Source organism: Chlorocebus sabaeus, chromosome 24 (genome assembly GCF_047675955.1).
Source record: "Chlorocebus sabaeus isolate Y175 chromosome 24, mChlSab1.0.hap1, whole genome shotgun sequence".
In the NCBI taxonomy this organism is placed as follows: domain Eukaryota; kingdom Metazoa; phylum Chordata; class Mammalia; order Primates; family Cercopithecidae; genus Chlorocebus; species Chlorocebus sabaeus.
The window spans coordinates 2,792,973-2,809,577 of record NC_132927.1 but is presented as its reverse complement, the minus strand read 5'-3'; the positions used below and the strand labels follow the sequence as shown (position 1 = coordinate 2,809,577).

The following is a 16,605-nucleotide window of genomic DNA, read 5'->3' as shown; positions in this document are numbered from 1 at the left end:
AAAATTTGGGTAGAGTACTTAAAGGTTTAATTGTATCTGTTTATCTCATAGAAACACTAAACCAGACTTACCAGTTGGACATATTTTTACAAATAAAAAAGTCCTTAATCATATTGTTTATGTATTATATAGTAAAATAAGGTTGGTTATTGCCAATTTCAAAGGCTTTGAAGTGAGGCAGAACTAGGTTTGAATTTCTGTTTTGTCTCTTGCAAACTCTGTGAATTTTGTATAAGTTCCTTGATCTTTCTGTTTTACAATTTCCTGATTTAAAAATGGATATGTTAATTTGTCTATCGCAAGGAGCAGTAACTGGTGATGGTGTATATAAAACCTTTAGCAGTCTGTATAATATTTAAAAACTCAGTCTCTGGAGCCAAACCTGCTCCTGAAGTTTGAATCCTTTTTCTGCCACTTAGTATCCACATGAATTCCAGCAAGTACTTAACCTGTGCTTCCATTTTTTCATGTGTAAAGTAGGAATAATAACTGTACCCACCTCATGGGATTGTTGTGATTATTGAATTAATAAATATGTATAAAGCAATTGGAATAGTGCCTGATGCATTGTAAGTGCTATTATGCTGTTAGCTACCATTAGCTACCGGTTCGTCAAATCTGAAGTACCATGGTTTGTAAGATACACAATTTTTATGAAACGGTGAAGTTATGTACGTTAGGCCCTATGAGATCCTGAAGTGTTTTCCAAATAATTAAAGACAATATGTTGTGTCAATAGGTTTATAATACATATAGTAGAGCAAAACAGTAAGGACCATGGGTTCTGGAACTAAATTGCCAGGGTTAAAATTTCCACACCCACTTAATTGTCTTCTGTACCTTGATTTTCTCATCTGTAAAGTGATGAAAATAATAGTGCATACTTCACAGAGTTGAAGTTTATATGTAAGACTAGAAGAAACTAGTTCAGATACAACCTGAAAACCACTGGATGAAGGCTTTTTTAGGTTTAAAGTTATTTGAGTTTTTGGATATAAACAGATTAACTCTCTGAAAACGCTCATAAAGCCCGTACTTGGGCTTATGCTGGAGCTTATGCTGTTTCTTCAGTGCTAGATCCTCTATTTCCTGAATCCCGTGCTTGCTTTTCTTTTCTTAATCCTTTGTTTTATAGAAATATATTTTTCAGATACATCCTAATAAAGGAGTAATAGAAGCTTGCATACTTGAATATGTCATCATTCTCACATTTAATTGAATATAAGCTTATGTATATAATTGTAGGCTGAAAATAATTTTGCCTCAGAACTATGAAGGCATTCTGTTCTGTTCTCTCATTTTACTATTCTGTATCACTGATCACAGGGCTATGTTGATCTGGATTTGTCTTCTGATTTTCTTATTTTCATTCTCTTTTTTCATTTAAAAATTTTAAAATTGTAGTTATTCAGAGACTTACTAAACTTTTTCTTTCATTGAATGTTTCATTTCAGTTATTTTAATTTTCTACCAGTTCTTACTGTTTCTCTGATTTTTTGCTTCCCACACCCCCATTATTACTTTTTTTTTTTTTTAACGTGATGTATTTTTCTTATTTTGTGGTTGTAACCATCAATTCTAATGTCTGTGAAGATGTTAATTGTTTTGCCTTAAGGTTGCTTCTGCTCTTTGTGTTGTATTTCCTCTAAGTTTCCTTCCTTCCTTCCCTCCTTCCCTCCTTCCCTCCTTCCCACCTGCCTGCCTGCCTGCCTGCCTGCCTTCCTACCTTCCTTCCTTCCTTCCTTCCTTCCTTCCTTCCTTCCTTCCTTCCTTCCTTCCTTCCTTCCTTCCTTCCTCCCTCCCTCCCTCCCTCCCTCCCTCCCTCCCTCCCTCGGTTTTAGTCTCTTGTGTTGTAGACTTTGTCAAAGCTTTGGCTTAGTCTGGTGCCACATATTTGGTTGAAAGCTGTGTGTCTGGTGCGAGACTTGTTGCTTAGATAGCTTCATTAGTGTGATCGCGGAAAAAGCTGGGGATTCTGTATGATAGTAACTATATGTCTGTTATCTGAGTTCTTAAACTTTCACTACTGGATTTTCAGATATTCTTTCTGCATGGTATATATCTGCCTGCCAACATTTAGGAACCACTTCAGTCCAATTTAACCTTGTCCCTTGATTCCTTTCTGTTTTGCCTGGTAGTTGTAGTTCAGGAACATTTCTGGGTCAAGCTCTCGAATATTCTGAACTTCCAGTGAGAAAAGGGAATATGTAAAGTAGGGTAGTAAACCTATATGCTGAAATTTTCTCTATGTAGATTTTTAGAGTTTCCCTCAGTATTCAGTGCTAATGTTATCACTGTCTTTCCGGGGTTTCATTAGGCAAATTATTTTGCTGTTGATATTAGCATTTTCTGTTACCTAGTTTTCAGCTGCCTCTCTGTGCAGAGTGTACTCCTAGTTATTCTGCTTCAGTTTTTCCTTTTCCAAAATGATGTTGAATTTCTTGTTTGCTGTTGTTTCCCTCACCCCTCTCCTTGCCTTTTTGATTTTATACTATTTTGCCATTTTAGTGATGTTTCAGAAGGGAGTGGAGTTTAATATGTGTTCTCATCTGCCATACTTAGCAGCAAAAACAACAGCTAGCTAGCATTTGTGGAGCGCCTTACTATATGCTAGACTTTTTTTAAGTGCTTTTGTATAGATTTTCATTTGACACTCAAACCAATCCCATTAGACGTATACTACTATTATCTTTATTATACAAATGAGGAAGCAGAACAAGTAACTCACCAATTTCACAGGGCTAGTAAGTGATAGAAAGATTTGAATCCAGGTACTGCTTTTGGAACCTGAGGTCTTGATACTTTTACTTTATTAATATGGACCAGAAGCCTACAATACATACTTCTTCAGACATCTAGAGCTACTTAAACTAATATGATACCTTAAAAATGACTTCTAATAAGGCAAGTCACTAGATTTTCATATAACCAAAACAAAAACCTAGCAGCTTATAAATATGCAGCATATACAAATACATGGAAATTATAACTTATGGAGTGAAGAGTAATTTTTCTGGTAACAGAACAAAACTTTAATATAAACGATTATCACTTAACGTCATTCTCCTAAATATTTTTTTAAAAGAATTGGCATTTACTGACTGAACTAGGACGTAGTGTTCTAACACACTAGGATTGATTAAAATCAGAAAACTAATACGTTTTAGTTGATCTTTTTAGAATTTTTTTTGTTTAAAAATTTGAGAGTAGGAGAAATATAATATTTGTTTGGAAATATTAAACATTATAAGTAGACAAAACTTTTATTTATTTAAGAAGCATTCTAGCCAAATATGTGAAATTCAAAATATAAACTTGGTTATAATTTGTGTTCATTTCACCGGTTAAAAAAAAACTCTGTTCAGTACAATTTTTTTTTTTATAATAATAGTAAGTCACCTCTATTTTGTGTAATTTTTCTATTCTCTTTTTTTAGTATAGATAGAAACCTATTGCCTTCCTGCTGAAGGTATAATTTCTGAATCTAGACGATGTGCTGTCAGCACAGTGAAGCAGGAAATTATTCTCCTGTGTCAGCTGCTGCTGTTAAAGAATAAAGAAGGTTTGTGGTAGGATGCATTTCTATTATCTCTACTCACAAATCTTATATGACATGCAAATAGATTTCAAAATCAAGAGAGTTCAAAGTGTTTGGTAAAAAAAGATCAAAAAATTCCAAGCATATTTTAAAATGTTATGCTTTTTATGTTTCAGTGTTAGTAGTCCTCAAACTTATTCAGCTTATTCAAGTAATAGAGCAGGGATCCCCAACCCTGCTCTGGTCCGGTCTGTGGCCTGTTAAGAACTGGGCCACACAACAGGAGGTGAGCTGTGGGGCCAGCAAGCATTACCACCTGAGCTCCGCCTCCTGTCAGATCAGCAGTGGCGTTAGATTCTCACAGGACAGAAACCCTATGGTGAACTGAGCATGCAAAGGATCTAGGTTACTTGCTCCTTATGAGAATCCAATTAATGCCCAATGTTCTGAGGTAGAACAGTTTCATCCCGAAACTATACCCCACCTTGCACCGTGTTGTCTTCTGCTGTAATAGAGCATTTGGAAATTATATTCTTCGGAACACTGGACGTGTTAGTATATTAAATTTAACACTGGTTGAAGCAGCAGCAGTAATAATAATAATAGTTATATGAAATTTACTGTGAGCCAGAGATGGTTAAAACGACACGCTTTTCATATATCAGCTGAATTAGTTCACACAATAAATATATGACGAAAAGATGGCACAAAGATGAATTTGCCCACATTGTGTGGGTGTATTCCTTTATATATGTGAATGAGTATGTCTGGTATGTATATATGTTTATGTGTGTAAGTATATATATTTCTAATATCTATACAATTAGATTCAGGGATGAGTTTTCCTTACATTCCATCCCTAAAGTCTGTGCTTACAACTATCACGTTAGGCAAATATAATTTTATACAAAATCTGATAGATTCTATTATAGTATACGCAACTGGTGGGAGTTATCAAATATTGAAAATTAAATAAAATCTCAAAATGAGGCAATTTTATCCCTTAAGCTAATTTTTCTACTAATTGAGGAAGACTGCTGTTACTTGATTTTTATCCCCAAAAGCCTCAGGAAATTATAGAACACCACTTTGACAGTTTCTTTATGTGACATAGACAGAAAGCAAATTTATATTTTCTTATTCAATAAAACCTTCATTTTACTAAATTTATATAATCACTGATTTCAGTAACACATTTCCACAACTTTGTGGCAGATCAAACTATAATCTTTTTCCTCTGAGAAAATTATTTAAAGACATGCATTATTAAATATGACAAATCATGTTATAGACATTTTTAAAGAGTACTAAAAAATTCATGTACCTTTCAGGCACCCTTAAAGTAGGGAGATAGTCTTAGAGTCATGATATAAGTTTGGTATATGATCTGTCTTGAAACATTATATTTTAGTTGATATATAGTAGATGTACATATTTTCAGTATATACATTATGTACATGTTTACAAATTATACAAAATGTATTAAATTACAATAATTTATTACAATAATTTAATGCATACAATTTAATATATTACAATAATTTAATACATTTTGTATAATTTGTAAAGTTCATATCAGTGTAATCAGGATATCCATCTCCTTAAATATTTGTCTTTATGCTAGAAATATTTAAACTATTCTTTTGTAACTAGTTTGAAATATACAAAAGGTTATTAAAGTCACTCTACTGATCTGTCAACCACTATCAAACTGTATATTTGTACCCATTAAGCAACCTCTTTTTATCCCCCCACTCAACCCTTCCCAGCCTCTGATAACCAGTCTACTCTCTGTCTTCATGAGATCCACTGTTTTAGCTCTCACATATGAGTGAGAACATGCATTGTTTGTTTTTTTCTGTGCTTGGCATATTTCACTTACCATCATGACTACCAGTTCCATCCATGTTGCTGCAAATGACAGGATTTCATTCTTTGTTATTGTTGAATAAACTTCCACGTATATGTCGTATAGAATCTATCTTGAATATCATTCATTGATATTTGGATTTGTAAATGTCAATAACAATTAATAATAAGAGGATCTCATATAAAAAAACCTGTCTACATCATTTTAGAATGGCATTAACCTTTACAGTTAGCCCATTTTAAAAAATGGTGGTTAAATAACATTCCCAGAGTTGTACTAACCAGTGTTTGATAAACGATGACAGTAAGAATAAATTCCACATTTGTTAGATTCCAAAAGGGACTTTAATGATACTCTTTAATGTGGCTACCAGTATATTTTATATTTTTCTAAAATTGATTACTATTTCTTTTTTTAGGAAAGATGCATTATAGCCACAGAAGCGACAAAAGAAAATTAAATAGGAACATTATATACAGTAGTGATTATACCAGGAGTATGGAGGCATCTACATACTTCAGAGAAATAATTGCTACTTTTTTTTTTTAACTTGGAAAACTGCTTCTTTCTTGTTGAAAATTTATCTCAAAGTTAATATAAAACTATCTTCTCCCTATAAGTTTTCTTTTGCATCCAAGTGAGGTGCATAATATGTAGGCAAGGAGGGGAAATTATCCTTGTGTTCTTCTAATCAAAAGTGTTCTGTTTTACTTTGCTCAAATAATATTACCTTATTCCATCCTAATATAATTATGTAGGCTGGAGAATTTTAGAATGATATAAACACAGTTTGAATATTTTTAAAAATATAATCTTACATATCAATATTGTTACGTCCAAGGCATTATCTGGCTTTCTGAAATGAAAATAGCATTTTGTTAAATGTTGCAAAATGGCCTATCTAAACCATTTTTAAAAACAACCTTCCTATATAGAAATTATACTTTTATTGAGTTTTATGTCATAGTTTGTCATAGAGTATGTCGTGGATTATTGACTATTACTGAAAAAACAATATTTTTGCACTTAAATTTTTTAAAATTTACTTCTATTTCCATGTAATTATCCTAAATCCTTTGCTTCCTGACCCTCTTAGTAGAAGAACTACTTTTCTTTAATTAATGGACTACTTTTTAGAGCGGTTTTCAGTTTACAGAAAAAATTTAGCAGAAAGTCCAAAGTGTCGCCATATATTTCTTTTTGTCCCAACTCCCTCTGCTCCTAACACAGTTTTTTTTTTTTTTTTTTTTTTTTTTACTATTAACAACGTATTATTAACTACTTTGTTTAGCCATCCACCTGTGTTGAAGGACATCTTTGCTTCCAAGTTTGGACAATTAGTGTGGTACAGTTGTTACAATTGATGAGCCAAAATGGAGATACTCTTATTAACTGAAGTCTATAATGTATCTTGGGATTCACTCATTGTGTTGTACATTTTTATATGTTTTTACATATATATAATGACACGTACCCATGTCATTATATATTTGTAAAAAGAAAACCTCCCTGTTTTCTACCTGTCCATTCCCCCTTGTTTCCCTCCAAGGCACCCTTGGTAACCACTGTCATTTACTGTCTCTATAGTTTTGCCTTTTCCAGATCATCATTTAGTTGGAATCATACAGTAGGCAGCATTTTTAGATTGACCTTTTTTTTTTTTTTTTCATTTAAGGTTTAAGGTTCCTCTTTGTCTTTTTATGGCATGTTAGCTCATGTCTTTTAATCATGAGATAATATTCCATTGTATGGATGTATCACCATTTTTTTAATCCATCCACCTGTATTGTAGGACATCTTTGCTTCCATGTTTGAACAGTCATTAATAAAGCTGCTATAAACTTTTGTGTGCAGATTTTCCTGTAGGCATATGTTTTTGATTCATTTTTGTAAATACCAAGGAGCATGATTGCTGTATGGTATGTTAAAAGTATGCTTAGTTTTGTAAGAAACAGTTAAACTGTCTTTCAAAATGGCTGTAGTGGGCCGAGCATGGTGGCTCATGTCTGTAATCCCAGCAATTTGGGAGGCAGAGGTGGGCAGATAGCTTGAGCTCAGGAATCCAGGACTAGCCTGGGCATCTTGGCAAAACCCTGTCTCTACAGAAAGTACAAAAAACATAAAAAATTAGACAGTCATGGTAGCATGTGCCTGTAGTACCCACTACTTGGGAGGCTGAGGTAGGAGGATCGCTTGTGACTGGGCGGGATGTCGAGGCTGCAGTGAGCAGCCTGCACTCAAGCCTGGGCAACAAGGAGAGACTGTCACAAAAATCAAAATGGCTCTACTATTTTGCATTCCCACCAGTAATTTCCTTCTGTTGTTCCACAACCTCACCAGCATATGGTGATGTCGGCATTTTGGATTTTAGCCATTCTTATAGGTGTGTAATGGTATCTTATTGTTGTTTTAATTTGCAGTTCCCTAAAGAGATACTATATCCCCACAAAATTGATGTGTTAAAATCCTAAATCCCAGTACCTCAGAATGTGACCTTATTTGGAGATGTAATCAAGTTAAGGAAAAGTTATAGCGGTAAGTTTGAATCCATTATGACTGGTATCCTTATAAAAGGAGAAATGTGTACAGAGATGGCATGCAGAGAGAATGTCATGGGAACATGGACTGCCATCTACAAGCCAAGGAGAGAGGCCTGGAAAGATACATCCTCAAAAGAAATCACCCCTGACAACACCTTATTGCCCCTTATAACCTCCAGTACTTAAGCCACCCAGTTTGTAGTGCTTTGTTATGACAGTCCTAATATACATAAGATATTGAGCATCTTTTCATATGCTTTTTTAACATCATTTTATCTGTTCAGTGAGATGTCTTTTCAGACCTTTTGTCCGTATTTTCTAATTGTTGAATTGTGAGTGCTTTTTTGATATTTTGGATACTAGTACTTTATGAAGTAAGTGTTTTCCCCTATCTGTGGCTTATCTTTTCATTCTCTTAATAGTGTTTTCCACAGAGCAGAAGTTTTAATTTTAATGAAGTCCAGCTGATCAATTTTGTTCTTACATGGATCTGCTTTTGGTGTTGTATCTAAAACATCATTGTCAAGCACAAGGTCACCCTGATTTTATCCTATGTTATCTTCTAGGAGTTGTATAATTTTATCTTTGGTGTATTTTGAGTTAATTTTCGTGAAAGGTTTATGATTTGTATTTAGATTAGTTTTTTAAAATTTTATTTTTTGATATGTGGATATACAGTTGTTCCAGCACTATTTGTTGAAACAAACTATCATTGCTCCTTAGTTACCTCTTCTCCTTAGTGAAATTACTTAATTACCTCCTCTCCTTAGTGAAAAATCAGTTGACTATGTTGATATGGGTTTGTTTCTGGGCTTTTTTTATTTCTGTTCCATTGATCAAGTTGTCTGTTATTTTATGAATACCACCCTGTCTTGATTACTATTGTTTTATAAAGTTTTGATTTGGATAGTGTCAGTCTTCAAGCTTTGTTCTTCTCCTTTAATATTCTGGGCCTTTTGCTTTTTTCGTATAAAGCTTTAGAATCAGTTAATTGGTATCTGCAAAATAACTCACTGAGATTTTGATGGGTATTGCATTGCATCTATAGATCAAGTAGGGAAGATCTGACATCTTAACAACAGTGAATCTTCCTCTGAGTACATGGAATAGGTCATTTACTTAGATCATCTTTGATTTCTTTCATTGGAATATTGTGGTTCTTCTCACATAGATCATGAGCATATTTCATTAGTTTTATATTGAACTTTTTATCCTTTTTTGGTGTTAGAACAACTACTTTTTGCACAATTATAAGAAACATTAACATAAGTCTTAGAACTAGCCCCGATAATTGTATGATAACAAATTATAGTAGCAGATTATTTATTCCTGGTTGACATAAGTGATAGCTGTTGTTGAATTAAATATTACTTATGCTAGAAAAGCTTAGAGGTATTTCATCACAACTTGATTTTTTTCAAGTTATGTAGGTTGATATTATTAAGTAACAGTGAATTAACGTGTTAGTTTGGATGAACTGAGTTTCGATGAGTTTTCTTACACTTTTAAATTTACTTGTAACTGATATTTCTGTCTACATCCTGTGAGAAAGTAGAGTAGAAAAAAGGTATAAATTTAGAACTTAGTTTTGTAATTTTGACTCACACTTCATCTTCTGTGTGTTGTACCTCTGAGAAGGAATGACTGATGAAATGATAAAATATGTGTTGAATATACGTGTCATAATTCAGGATGATAAGTAATTGTTAAATGAATGAGAATATTACATGAATAGTTATAAACATCAATGTAATAGAATTCTGTATTCTCAAAAGTGTGACATTTAAAACGAGATAAGGCCATGCATAATTTAGTCATGTAAAATACTGATACCTTAATTTATCTAAAAGGAATTGCCTGATTTTTAAGAGAATGCCCATTAAATATTAATTTAACTCTTAAATGCCTGGAAAGAGCATGATTCCATTTTGTGGAAGATTCTGTTATTAAACTATGAGTCAGAGCAAAATAGTCTCTAAAATTGTATTTTAGGTTACTGCAACATGAATATTGAAAGTGTTCCTATAAAACAAGAATCCATCTAAACTCTGTTTTCTTTCTGTTTTAGTCTTTCCTTCTGTAGAGCCTTTTTTATCTACAAGCTTCTAAGTTTGATGTCTTATTTAGGAGATATTATGTTTTAGCTTCTGTAAAACCTAGTATTTTGTACAAATGCACAAAATATATTCATGTTATTTAATTGCTTAATATTACTGTTTACAAATAGACAAATATTTCTGTAGCTTTTATACACAAGGAAAAACGCTAAGAAATTATCTACAAAATAGCCATAGTTAGGTAATTGCTGGTTGTTCATAAGAATAATAAATAAGAATATGATAATTTAGGTATTCAGCCTAGTATTCATAGAATGTTTTAGAGAAATGAATAGTCAAAATCACTACCTCGTTGGTACTAACCATTTTATAATACAGTATGAATTGGGATGGAGAATTAAGTGGGAATGGGAACATGGAGTGGTTTTATTTTTCTCCAGTGTGACCTTTTTTGTTTACGATTAGTCAAATCATTCTTTTTTGTTTCTTTTACTTGTCTCAAGATGATGTCATAGATTCCTGGGCACTTTAATTTAATCTGACTTTAATGTAGTAAAGTCAGTTTAACTTGAATTTTAACCTCATAGCCAACTTATAACTCAATTTCTCTTCTTTCAGTCAATATAACTTGGACTTTTCTGGGAGATTATAGAGTGTTGGGAGAGGTTGAAGTCTAGTCATTCCCTTTGCTCAATCCAGTGAGTGGAGAATGATCTGTGGTTTTTTTTTTTGTTTCTGTTTTTTTTTCCCTCTCATATACCTATTTCTCCTCCTGTGTGCTGATGATGTAAGGGGAAAGGTAAAAAGGGAAAAGACTTTCTTATGTAAGTAGTACCTTTTATTCCCTTTTTTCTATTTCTTCTCCATTGCCTCACACTGACTAGTCCTTCTTTCCTTCCCTTACCTCCCTCCCTCCCTTCCTTCCTTCCATCTTTTTCTTCCTTTTCTTTCTTTTTTTTCACCCAGGCTGGAGTGCAGTGGTACAGTCTTGGCTCAGCGCAGCCTCTGCCTCCCAGTTTGAAGTAATTCACCTGCCTCATCCTCCTGAGCAGCTGGGATTACAGGTGCACACCACCATGCCCAGCCAGTTTTTTTGTATTTGTAGTAGAGATGGGGTTTCACCATATAGGCCAGGCTGGTTTTGAACCATGGCCTCAAGTGATCCGCCCACCTCGGCCCTCCAAAGTGCTGGGATTAAAGCTTTGAGCCACCAGGCCGGGCCAAGTCCTCCTTCTACGAGGACAGGAGATGATTACTAGCTCTCTGATGGGGCACATGTACACAACTTTGGTGGGGAGTGTGGGGGTTGTTTTTGGAGTGTCATACCAACCATTTCTGAATTGTCTTTTTCTACTCTTTCTCCGTTTTTACCTCTCCAGTACATTCACAGCTTCTGGCTGCTTGAGTCCCCATCACCTGGAGGCTCAAGTCCAGCTGCTTTCACTTCACATTCACTACACTCTTTGCTTTTGCAGAGAGGGAATCCAATTATCTGTACCCTGTCTTCCAACTCCATGTCTTTTCTCCCTCTCTTCAAATAGGCACAGAGAAGGGAAGTGGGCATGGGATAATAAGCAAGTCTAACACACAAGCAGAGGTCCAACTGAGAGATAAGATACCAGTCTTCCCTTCTTACTAATCTTTTAGATGAACTCTCACTTGATTTGGACTCTCAGCAACAGCACTATTCAGCTACATTAAGTCAGTGAAGCAAACTCTGATGATTGCCTCGTAATGGGGACAGGAGAAGGCACTTCTGGATAAGGAGGAACTAAGGAAGGTAAAGATGTTAAAGTTATGGAGGTGGAGTTGGCTCTCATTTGTTTAAGTCTGCCTTCCAAATATAAAATACTTGATAGATGCCTTTGTCCTTAGCCTTGGGTTCTAATTGCCAGCCCCTGGGCAATGGGGAAAGTGCTACCTGATATCTCATTGTATACATTTTACCAGTCTTGCCTAGTAGTTTTATTCCTCCTAGCTACAGTGAAGTTCATTCCACTACAGCTGCTGTTGTAACCCTTTTAAACAGGTTATATCATTCCCTCAGTCAAAATACTGTAGTGACTTTCTAAAACAGTAAAAACAAAAAACAAACCCAAAGTCCATATTAAACCTTGGAAGGCCCTAGATGATCTGACAGCAGGTTAAGTTTTTGATCACATGTTCCTATCTCAGAGCTTTGCTATCACTCTACCATCTGCCTCTGTATGTGGTATTCTAAAACTCCAGAAAGTAGACTCACTTCATTTCATTCTTCATTTAAATAATGCTGCTTCCTTAGTGTTCTCTGAATACACTTAAAATAGTTTATTTGTTCTCTTCCCATCACTTGCTTTATTTTTGGTTTATACACTAATTTTCATACATTACATTGTATATTTAATAGTTTATTATATCACTTATATTAACATGATTCTCAAGAGGACAGGACATTGACTTCTTTGTTCACCACTTTACCCAGTGCCTAAAATAGTCCTTGACCCATAGGAAACAATGGATTTTTTGTTGTTGAGTAAATAAATGAATCAATGAATTCTAGCTATTAGATTCAATCTTTAGAAAATATATTTAACTTATCCTTCATTATTTACTCTTCCAGTGTTCTACATAGTATAATTTTAATTTTTATCACTTTTATTATTTCTAACTGTATATTCCCATTATCATCTCCCCAGTTGAATCATCCATACCTATAATTCATTTTCTATGCTGTTAGAATTATTTCTTACACAATATTTACTTAAATGCCACTATTGGGGTAAAACATTAGAAGATTACTTAACATAATTGGTCCTGTGCCTATTCTCCTTCTCTTCATGGTTCTTACATGGACTCTATTCCACTCACATCCTTTCCATTGCAGTATTCTGAATGCTAAACTATGCTTCTCTTTACTTCTGTGCCTTTTTACATAAAACCTACTGCTATATATATATTTTTTACTGTGTGAATACATAAATGTAACTTCTATGAGAAGAGTAGAAAACACTCTTTACATTTGAAGTCATTAGGAACCACCTGTATAGTTGTTGTATGCTATTGTTTTATATGTATTAGCAAGTCTTTTTCCTCACTGAGTATCTTTAGGATTTGTTAAGAATTTACTTGTCATTTTATAAATGAGTATTTAAGTTACCACAATCTTGAGGAGCATACACCATTTTGTAATACTGTTTTGTAATATTGTGAATTATTTTAAAGGTGAGGATAATCTCTTTCTTTTTGGAGGATATGTATGTATGAATGGTTATTATATCTTTATATCTACAGAAAAATACCTAAAAGGAGTAGAGAAAATGATTCATACAAATAAAAGTATTATGTGCATTACTTTTTAAAAAAATGTGATCCCCTGCTAGATTCTTCAAATTTAGATTTTTTGTTTGTATACTGTTATATAAATAAAAGACTGATAAATGAAATGACATTATTTATATAAAAATTAAAGCAAAATGTTTACTATATCTGACTCTATTCCAAGTAAATACAGTGTGTGAGAAGGAACCAGTGTGTCTTTTTGAGAAATGCAGACTCCAGAGGTATGTGGCAGGATTCTAAAACTTATACTTAACATTTTTATTTTGAAAATAATGCAGAAATGTATAGTTTGTGATATTGATCTATTTTAGAAGACATGGCTAAATAAAAAATAATATTATGAAATTATGTAGCAGTAAACAAAGGTAGAATCCCATAGTTATTTGAGGTAGCTCTTTTGAACAATTATTGCTATTACTAGTAATAATAGGCCAGGTATTATATCATGTGTCTGATATGCATTATTTCATTTTGTAGTTGGAATATCCATTCAAGTTACTATTATTCATTTTACATGAGAAGAAACAGCTGATCATTTACACATTTAATTTAGAAGGATTACTTCTGCTTGTTCAGTTGGGTTTCTTGAGTATAATTTATCAGTTTCTTAAACTACATGAGAGGTCACAGAGCCCTTTAAAACCTAACAAAATGTTATGGCCCATTTCCCCTGAAAATGTGTATATGGACTCACATATTTTTATTTTACTATGCAGTTTCCTAGAATTCCTAGAAATCTTAAATTTCGTTTGTGGACTCTAGATTGGGAATCTCTGTTCTATATCTTTTAAAATAAAGAGCCACATCTTGTCACTTAAGGAAAATAATTTACATATTTACACTATGCTTTATTATAGAAAGAATTTAAGAAAGCTGAAAGAAAATTGTCAGCTATCTCTCTAACTCCACTGAGTATATCCCAAAGTAAATAAATTCTATTTAATTAGCAAGTGAGATTCAGAAAAGTTTGACTTATGGTATGCTAATGGTCAGGTTTGTTGGACTTTGGCACAAAGCATCCTCAGTCTGTTTCAGAAAGAAACCTAGGTGCGAATATTTTGAATAATGTAAAGTTACCTCTTCAGAGTAGTATGTACATAGTAGCTGTGCCTCAAGCTAGGTGATGAGATAGTACCTTACAGCCTTGTGATTCAGTGATATTTCTCAGAGAATAATTATTGAATTTGATTTTCTGATTCCATCAAAGATAAATTATGTGGACGGGTTGTTGTAGTAAAAGCAGAATGTGGTAATAATTTTCTGTACTAATGAACTAAAGTGATCTTAAACTTGGTTGATTCATTGTTTATATGTGCTAAGGACGAAGACTGTGTTTAGGGTCTATCTTAATTTGATTTTGGAGAAGAAAAGTTGTATTTTTATAAGACATCAGTTGAGGACTAATTTCATAAAATTATTTTTAAAATATAAAGTCATTTGGAATTTCAGAATAGCTTTTTAAAAATCCGTTTTAGATATTTTAATGTACTTGTGCTTCAGTTTTGATATCTTACCTATTTTGTTTTTTTCCCCCTTGAATTCTCATCAGAACCAAAAATGTTAATTAGCTGAGCAGAGTAAAGAATCTTGTTGTATATGTTGGCCTGGTTTTAGGTAAATTTCTGTAGAAATAATGTTATAAATCAATATAAGTATTTGGGTTTTATTTTTTAACATACACATATGTTTTAACATTTGGTTTATAGTTATGTTGTGAATTGAGTAAGTGTATTTCTGCCTTTCCTGCAATCATTCTTAGCATTCAATTTTTAAATGAATGATAGCCCATCTGCGTAGGTCTCTGTGACTGAGTGATGTATTCTGTTTTGCTGTGGCAAAGTTTTCAGACAGCCACTTTGTTCTTATATATTTTCATTTTCTATAGTACTTTTCATCCCTGTATATATGTACAGGAGTCACTTCACCCACCACCGAATTGCAGCCACTTCTGAGGTGGAACGCAGCAACTGTTTAACAGCGCACTTTCCCCTAGGTGCTGACAGCTGCAGAAGAAATTGTACATGATGCTGTACAGAAGGTATTTCTCCACTGTGCCATCTGCAGAGTGAAACTGACTAGGAGTACTACATAGACTGTAAGTTTCTTGTGTACCTGCCCTAGACTGGAAAACCCAATAAGAGAAAATAACAAATAACTGGGAAACATCATCTAAAAATGTATTGAGGTCAGTTAAACTTAGTGCTGCTCTCCCTGGCTCTAAATTTTATTTTAAGATCATCTGATTGGTATGAAATTAAGTAACAAATAGATGGATGCACTCCTTTTTATTCTAAAAGCAAATGAAACTAAAATGCTTTTATCAATATTCTTCACTTTGAATGGAACTTAATCATATTGCTTTTAAATATTTTTAAGTAACCAAACCAATGTTACAAAATTTCAGAGCCATGTTGTTAAAATAGCAAAAAAAAAAAAAAAAAAAAAAAAATGTAATTCAACAGGAACGTCTTAATTAGCTTTGCTTCCAGTGTTTTATGTCTTGGTTTTAATACTTTCTTTTGGAGTTTTGCAGCAAAGCCAGTTTATTATGAACTAGTTTTGATTCTTAGGATTGGAAACACCAAATTTGAGTTCTTTTTTATTTTTATTCTTAATTTTTCTGAGATGAGGTCTCGCTCTTTCACCCAGTATGGAGTATGGTAATGTGATCATGGCTCACTGCAGCCTCAACCTCCTGGGCTTAAGCGATCTTCCTGCCTCAGCCTCCCAAATATCAAAGATAGCCTCCCAGCTATGATGCTTGCACTATAGGCATGCACTACCACACCTGGCTTTTTCTTTTTTCTTTTTTTTTTTTTCTTTTTAGTTTCTGTAGAGATAGGGTCTCACTGTTTGAGACTAGCCTGATCTGGAACTCCTGGCCTGAAGCGATCCTCCCACCTTGGTCTCCTGAAGTGCTGGGATTATGGGTGTGAGCCACTGTGCTCTGCCCATTTTTTTTTTTTTTTTTTTTCTTTAACATTTGGGGAGGAAAGCAGGGGAGAGAAGAAACAATAAATATTTGAACTTCCGCTTAATGTAGTTTTAGTCTCTCCCATTTAATTATTTAATGAGGTTTTCTTTTGTAAAAGCACTTTTATAAGAGTGCTATCTTTTGTAATAGTTTGGCATGTTTATGCCTTATAAAATAGAGAAAATATCATTAGAAACAGCTGTGTCTGTTGTTACACAATATGATACGGTATATTATATTTATTATTTTAGGGTTTTTTTAGTCAACAGTATGACATTTTATCTCTTTTTTGCTACATTTATAGACTG

At 33.6% G+C, this 16,605-nt stretch overlaps 1 protein-coding gene across 4 annotated transcripts in view; it reads left to right on the top strand.

The window, feature by feature from the left end:
• NOVA1 (NOVA alternative splicing regulator 1) overlaps positions 1-16,605 on the top strand; it is a 149,962-nt gene that overhangs the window by 32,023 nt on the left and 101,334 nt on the right. The window contains exon 3 of one of the 4 annotated variants that reach the window (XM_037985748.2): positions 15,317-15,418. The exons of the other annotated variants lie outside the window; for them this stretch is intronic. The gene's annotated coding sequence lies outside the window, so the exon portion shown is untranslated. The remainder of the gene's footprint in view (positions 1-15,316; positions 15,419-16,605) is intronic. 4 annotated transcript variants of the gene reach the window in all.